Here is a 6,340-nt window from a genome sequence, read left to right as displayed (position 1 = left end):
TTAATTTCATTAAATACCTACCTCCTAGCAGCACTAGTACCAAATTACTATGTCCACCAAAACTTTGACAGATGAGAAGAAGAAATAACGTCCGCTAGGATTTCAGCTGACCATCTGTTTTATGGTATAAATAAACTCTCCAGTCGAACTTGTCCAGTGCATTCTGCAACAATCTAAACTAAGTCCATCATACCATGGTTTTGCCAGAGAATTTCTTAGGCTTCTTTCCTAATGACAAATTACTCTTCCTGCCTAAGAGTAGTTAGTGCATATAAGCAACTATCTAAAGCCCAATCGAAATTTAACAAGAGGTCAAGAAGTTCTAAACAACATCAAACTGATCATCATTAGACCTGTTTATGAGTGGCATTTATGTCTTAGATTGGCACAGTACTGACTTGTGTAAGAACATATTCAAATGTAGAAAAAGGATAAAAACAACTACTCTATTTAAGAGAATATTTAGGTAATAAAATGCTACTTTGAGAAATTAAAAAGCAATTATCATCAGGAAATACAGCCTACTTAGGAGATCCGCTAAAAGTTTTACTCTGCTGAAAATGACATAACAGATAAAGAAAAGAAAGACCTTATATACTTTACTACTATACATGAATGCCATAGATGCATCCGAAAACATGCATTATTTCTAAACTGTGTCATTCAAGATTCTTCCTTCTAGAATTAACTTTGTGGCAAGCAGAAATCTTCCTCTTGATTCAGGATTTGTGCATCCTCAACATCTGGTTTCTGAAATTACGAACCAAGCATGAGAGTGGCAATGGTTATTAGTCACAACGATAAATTTTTGAGGCAGCAAGAGATACTTGCCAACTATGACTAAACCTCTAGATTCTAACAGAGTGACTCAACAAGTGTAGAATAGGCTTTAAGACGAGCACAATCAATACAGCAATTTCATAAAGCTTGCCCACTGCAAAGTCCTAAGTTAGATGCTAAGCAAAACTAACTCTTCTTAGGACAGAAAAGCACAAAAATATCATAAAACTCAAGATTATTGGACATACCATCATTTCCAAGTTATAGAAGCGATCCAGCAGCTGCAACACGTCATCAGGGGTAAATTGCCGGTTAAAGCTGTGGCAGTAAGTTTTTCCAGTGACAAATGACAAAGATAAGGTCACGTTAGGCTTCAACCAAAGAACACCTCTCCCTCACTCTTTTTAGTGTGTGGTGTGTGGTCTTGAGTAGGTTGCTTAAGTGTCCGCTTTTTTTCCCCTTTACTGCAGCCAACTCCTAGCTCATGTACAACTAGTCAAATCTAGAGACAAAACAAAAGAAAACAGAAAAAAGTATAGTTAACTAAACCTTCTCTGGAGGTATTCTGTTAAGCTGTAAAGGACAAAGTGACGATGCATGCCTGCCAGAGAAAGCAAGGTGAGCATGTTAAATATCTACCACGGATAGGAGAATGCAAATTTCACGTGAGCCACTCTATCCTTTATACTTCTTAAGGGGTTGAAAAGACATCAAACTATCATTCCGTTTGAAGAACACACCAATCACCCCTTCCTCTGTTAGAAAATACACACACACACACACTCTCCAAATCACCAAAGAGTAATTAATGTTCAAGTGTGTGCCCATGGTTGACGCTACTTCTTCTCTATCGTAATAATTTGACGAAGTCACTTATAATCAAAATTGATACAGCATCCTATATTTAGACATACATGATGCAAATACATTGACTTCCTTAGCTATCACATTCCCTCTTAGTTGTAACCATACATTGCTTTCACATTCTCTCTTAATTGAATAAGGTAGTGGGCCGTAGCCAAACCGACTAGATCTATGAAAGACTAGGTATAGAGTGAGAATCGCAATGATCTTATGTGTTGTGAACCAAGCAGACTTCCTAAGAGCCTATGGGCTAGAAGTAGTGAATGTGACTAATTCAGTTGGAATTATTGGGCTTAGTAAAAAGTTGGAGAGTTTTATTTGGGATCCAATTGGCAACTGGTTAAAAGGACTAGGTGCTAGAAAGTAGTATCAGTTTATGCGAAATGTTATGAAGTGTCTGTATTCCCTCATCCCCTTTGTCTGAGTTTTGCTTCTCATCCTCATTCTTATCTTTGTCCTTAGTTACTTGTTATTTCAGTAGTTTCCATTGTAATTCATTAGTTTGAGTGTTGCAATTGATATCTCAAGGTTGTAATCACTATTCCAGTTGTTATTAATGCAGTGAGGAATTTCGGTATTGTTACATTATGACATCAAAACCATTACTTGACTTTCATGTAAACAATTCAGCTGAGAATTACACCATAGGCTAGGAATATGTTAAGAAGTGCAATTCAACTACGATGTTTCAAGCTCGAACTGTTGTATTTATCAAAAACAAATTAAGCCTTTGAAGCCATCAAGCTCCTTATTGATGGCTTGTTACATACACACAAGCACTTAGACGAGTACTTATGTTTTTAGTCAAGATTCTACTTAAAAGAAATGAAGTGGTCAAAATTATACCTCAAATTTGTATAAACCATATTCAAATGCATATGATTATGAATTTCTACTTTTCTTTTGATAATCGAGAGATTTCCAACGGCCAATGGTGCACGGCTAGAAAGTCGATGGATAATGAGTCTACCCCTTTACTCTTCTCCGTTTAAATACCAAAGTTTTATCTGCGACAAGGTTTGATCCTGACATGTGCCTAACCCACACGTCAAATGTTGGGCTCTTACTACTAGACCAAGCCTTGGGGCTTATGAGTTTAGTTTTTAACTAGTCATAAACTTTGATATAGTTACCACCTTTTTGGCTTTAACAAGAGCAAACACATGGACGGATAAAGAGGTTACAAAAATTAGGAAACAAAATGAACTGAGTAATTTCAAAAAACAAACTGAAATTACCACTTAATTTGGAGAGAGGATAGGTTTCAAGAGCCTCCAACAACCTTATCTCCAAATCCAAGAAGGTTTACAAGGGGAATGAATGTACGGAACGGACATGCCATCATCTTCTTTTGCCCCATTTTGAAATCTTGATTTCCAAAAAGCACTCTGATTCACTCTACTAGTGTACTGTCTGCGTGAGAGAGACTCTATCAATTATTTTTAGATTTAAATTTGTTTACCCGAAAATATGGATAGAGTTGAATTTATACGTAGTTCTATGGGTATGGGATATAACTTGATATAAATCGTAAGAGTAAAATGAAAATATGGAACATTGATTGCAAAGGATGAAAAATAAGCAAAATTGGAAAGAAGATGATTTATGGATTAAGCAAAATGAATCAATCTATATAGCTAAAAAAGGATAACTCTTCAATATAGGAGTGTATGATCTCTCAATTGCAATGTACGTAGAAACTTGGTCCTCTACAGAAATAATAACCAACCCCTTTATAGTGGAGCGATCCTACTTTAAATACAATTAAAAATACATAGTGGAGACCAATGATAAATCGGTTTTTTCATAATTCCTGCCAGGATTCTCTCCCCTAGTGCGGTTGCAACGGCTCTTGTCTATGAGCTCGATATTGACTCGAGCTCGATATCAACTCGAGCTCTCTATCTTGACTCGAGCTCGATTCTGATTCGGAGCCTTATATTGATTCGGGGATAGTGTTGGTCGGTCTCTGCCTCGTAAGTTCGATAACTTCATCATAGTTCGATTTGGATTCGAGCTCGATGATGATATCGAGCTCGACATTGATCAGTCCCTAGGGCTCGAAGCTTGATGACCTGATTTCGGACCTCAACCTGATCTTCGATTCAATGCATTACCATTTCGACCAGTTCGTACGAAGGACTAACCGATTTTGACCATATATAGATAGTCCCCTCATTTCTTGGGAAGGATGTAGCGAGAAATGATATGATTTTTCAACGGTACGATTAGATATATACTGACGTTTGTATCGAGTCCGATCATGACGTGCGTGATACGTATCCCGTCGGTTCAATTTACCTAGGCATTTAATGCGTATCAGACGATGATCGGCCATTATCGAAATTGAACCGCCATTGCTCTACCTATAAATAACCCATTTTTTCACTTTTAATCACTTTTACATCTCTAAACTCTAAATTTTCTAACTTCTTTCTCACACCTTCTGAATTCATTCGCAAATCTATGATTCTTCTCTGCAAAATCTTTCTTCAAATATACCAAATCTTTGTTATCACCTTATATTCTCGATCTTTAAATACAAAAATGGCGAAAACATCAAAAATCATTCCTCAGAAAGAAAAAAGCTTCTTCTTTACAGCCTACCGCCGACAAAACATCGGTGGAGCCACGACCTGAGGAGTGCGTTCCTGGTGTCACACCCCTTTTATACCCCCCAAAAAGATATGTATTATGGATTATTATGGGTTAAAGATTTTTTCCAATTAAAGTGACAAATTTAAGTAGGGATTATTTTATTTACAGAGTCGCCACTTGGAATTGATTTTTTTGGGTGTTCCAAGTCACCTTTTATTTGAATCCCTAGTCAAAGGAAGATTTGACTCCATTATTATTAGTCTGCAAAAATAAAGTCCGGGTAAGGAATTCTATTGACTGGGGAGAAGGTGTAAGGCATTCCCCGAGTCCCGTATTTCTAGCACGGTCGCTTTATTGACTACATTTGGCTTATATTATTTTTGGATAACCTGTATTTTATTGGTTCTCATGTGTTTACCTATGTCCGCTTTTATTGCTTGATTAGATTTATGAAAATTATCTTGAAATAAGTCACGCATGCGTGTACTCATTTTTGTTTGGCGTCAAGAATCATGTCACGCGTACATGTACACAATCAATAACACATTTATTATTATTTGAAGTTGATTGGTCAAGTCACGTAAACGCGCACTTGTATTATTTTTTCTAAACTAATTTGAAATTATTGTAAGACCAAGAATTTATGGATAGGAAATTATTTGGAAGTCGGGAAATATATTAGTTATTTAAAGTATTGACAAGTTATCCAAACTTAGAAATATTTACTACTACTCTATCTTTGAAATTAGGAGACATTTATCCATTATGGAAGAACGAGCTAATTATTAGTCTAGTGACAAAATTATTGGGCCTGGCAGATTTATACTCAATCCAACCCATGTCTAATTCTTTCTTTCCTATTAAATGTCGTAACTCATTTCTGGTTCATTTACTTGAACTCCAACACATGACCCATTAATATGACAGGATCTTCATTCTTAATTCTAAATAGCAAATCTCATTAAGATGAAATCCTATTCAAAATAATTTGTTGACAAATAGCTTAAAACATGTAAAAAGAAACTATAACATGACAATGTGTATAAATAAAATAACACAAAAAATTATTACATGAACCTCTATAAGAACATCACACAAAACAATGAAATAATTAACAAAGGGAGGATAAGTAATGAACCTTTAAGCAAAATATTTTTTCAGAACTTGATTAATGCAAAAACAATTCTGAGCCGAGCAAGTACACCAAACCAATGGCAAATCGGCAAATGAGCAGAAAATCTAGCGACGAACCTTCTAAAATTCGAGCCCAGACCGAAACTCGATTGTACCTCGTGAGGCTACTGGTTTTTGGCGTGAGAGAGGTGACTATCAATGAATCTTCACAAGGTATTTTTAAGCTTGAATTTGAGGCATTTTTGGGTCTTAAACAGGGTGATGAATTGCTGAATTTTTCGAAAGAAAGAGGAAGAAAGAATGAAACGAGTAAAAATTTCCTTAGCGCAGAAGAAGAATTTTATTTTTTAATTCTCTCATCTATTTTTTCCTTCTCTTTCTCCCCACATTTCTCTTCTATTTATAGAAAATAAATTCGGAATGTTTTCAGATTTTTTTATTTATTATTTTTTAATTAAAACGAATTCCCACTTCCCATTTTTCTTCTTTTTTAAAAAAAATAATTCCCCACTTTCCATTTCTTTTATTTTTTAATTTCTCACTTTTTTTACTTTTCTTTTTTTATTTTTCACTTATTTTACTTTTTTTTTAATTTCCACTTTCTTTTACTTTTCTTTTTAAATTTTCACACACCTTTACTTTTATTTTTTAATTCTAACTTTCTTTTACTTTTTATTTTTTAAAATTTCCACATTCTTTTACTTTTATTTTTTTTAATTTTTTACCTACTTTTACTTTTACTTTTTTATTCCATACTTTTAATTTTTCTATTATTTTATTCCCATCCGAAAATTAAATTTTTATTTTATTTTTTTCGGTTTTTTTTAATTTATTTTATTTTAAAATAAAGATAAAAAAATAATACTAATAGTAATAATTTGATCTTTTAAATTATTTTTAATTCTTACCCTATATAAAAAAAATGTAACAAAGCTAAAACAAATATATACTAATTTTCTAAAAA

General features: G+C 34.1%; 1 long non-coding RNA gene across 1 annotated transcript; it reads right to left on the bottom strand.

The window, feature by feature from the left end:
* Positions 1-429: 429 nt before the first annotated feature.
* Positions 430-2,947, bottom strand: LOC104087995 (uncharacterized). The gene is made up of 4 exons (XR_011415755.1): positions 2,883-2,947; positions 1,330-1,381; positions 1,029-1,098; positions 430-750 (listed from the first exon to the last, which is right to left on the bottom strand). It is a non-coding gene; the product is annotated as an uncharacterized lncRNA (long non-coding RNA).
* Positions 2,948-6,340: the final 3,393 nt, after the last annotated feature.

This window comes from Nicotiana tomentosiformis, chromosome 4, assembly GCF_000390325.3.
Source record: "Nicotiana tomentosiformis chromosome 4, ASM39032v3, whole genome shotgun sequence".
NCBI lineage: Eukaryota > Viridiplantae > Streptophyta > Magnoliopsida > Solanales > Solanaceae > Nicotiana > Nicotiana tomentosiformis.
This window is presented reverse-complemented; position numbering and strand designations above follow the sequence as displayed.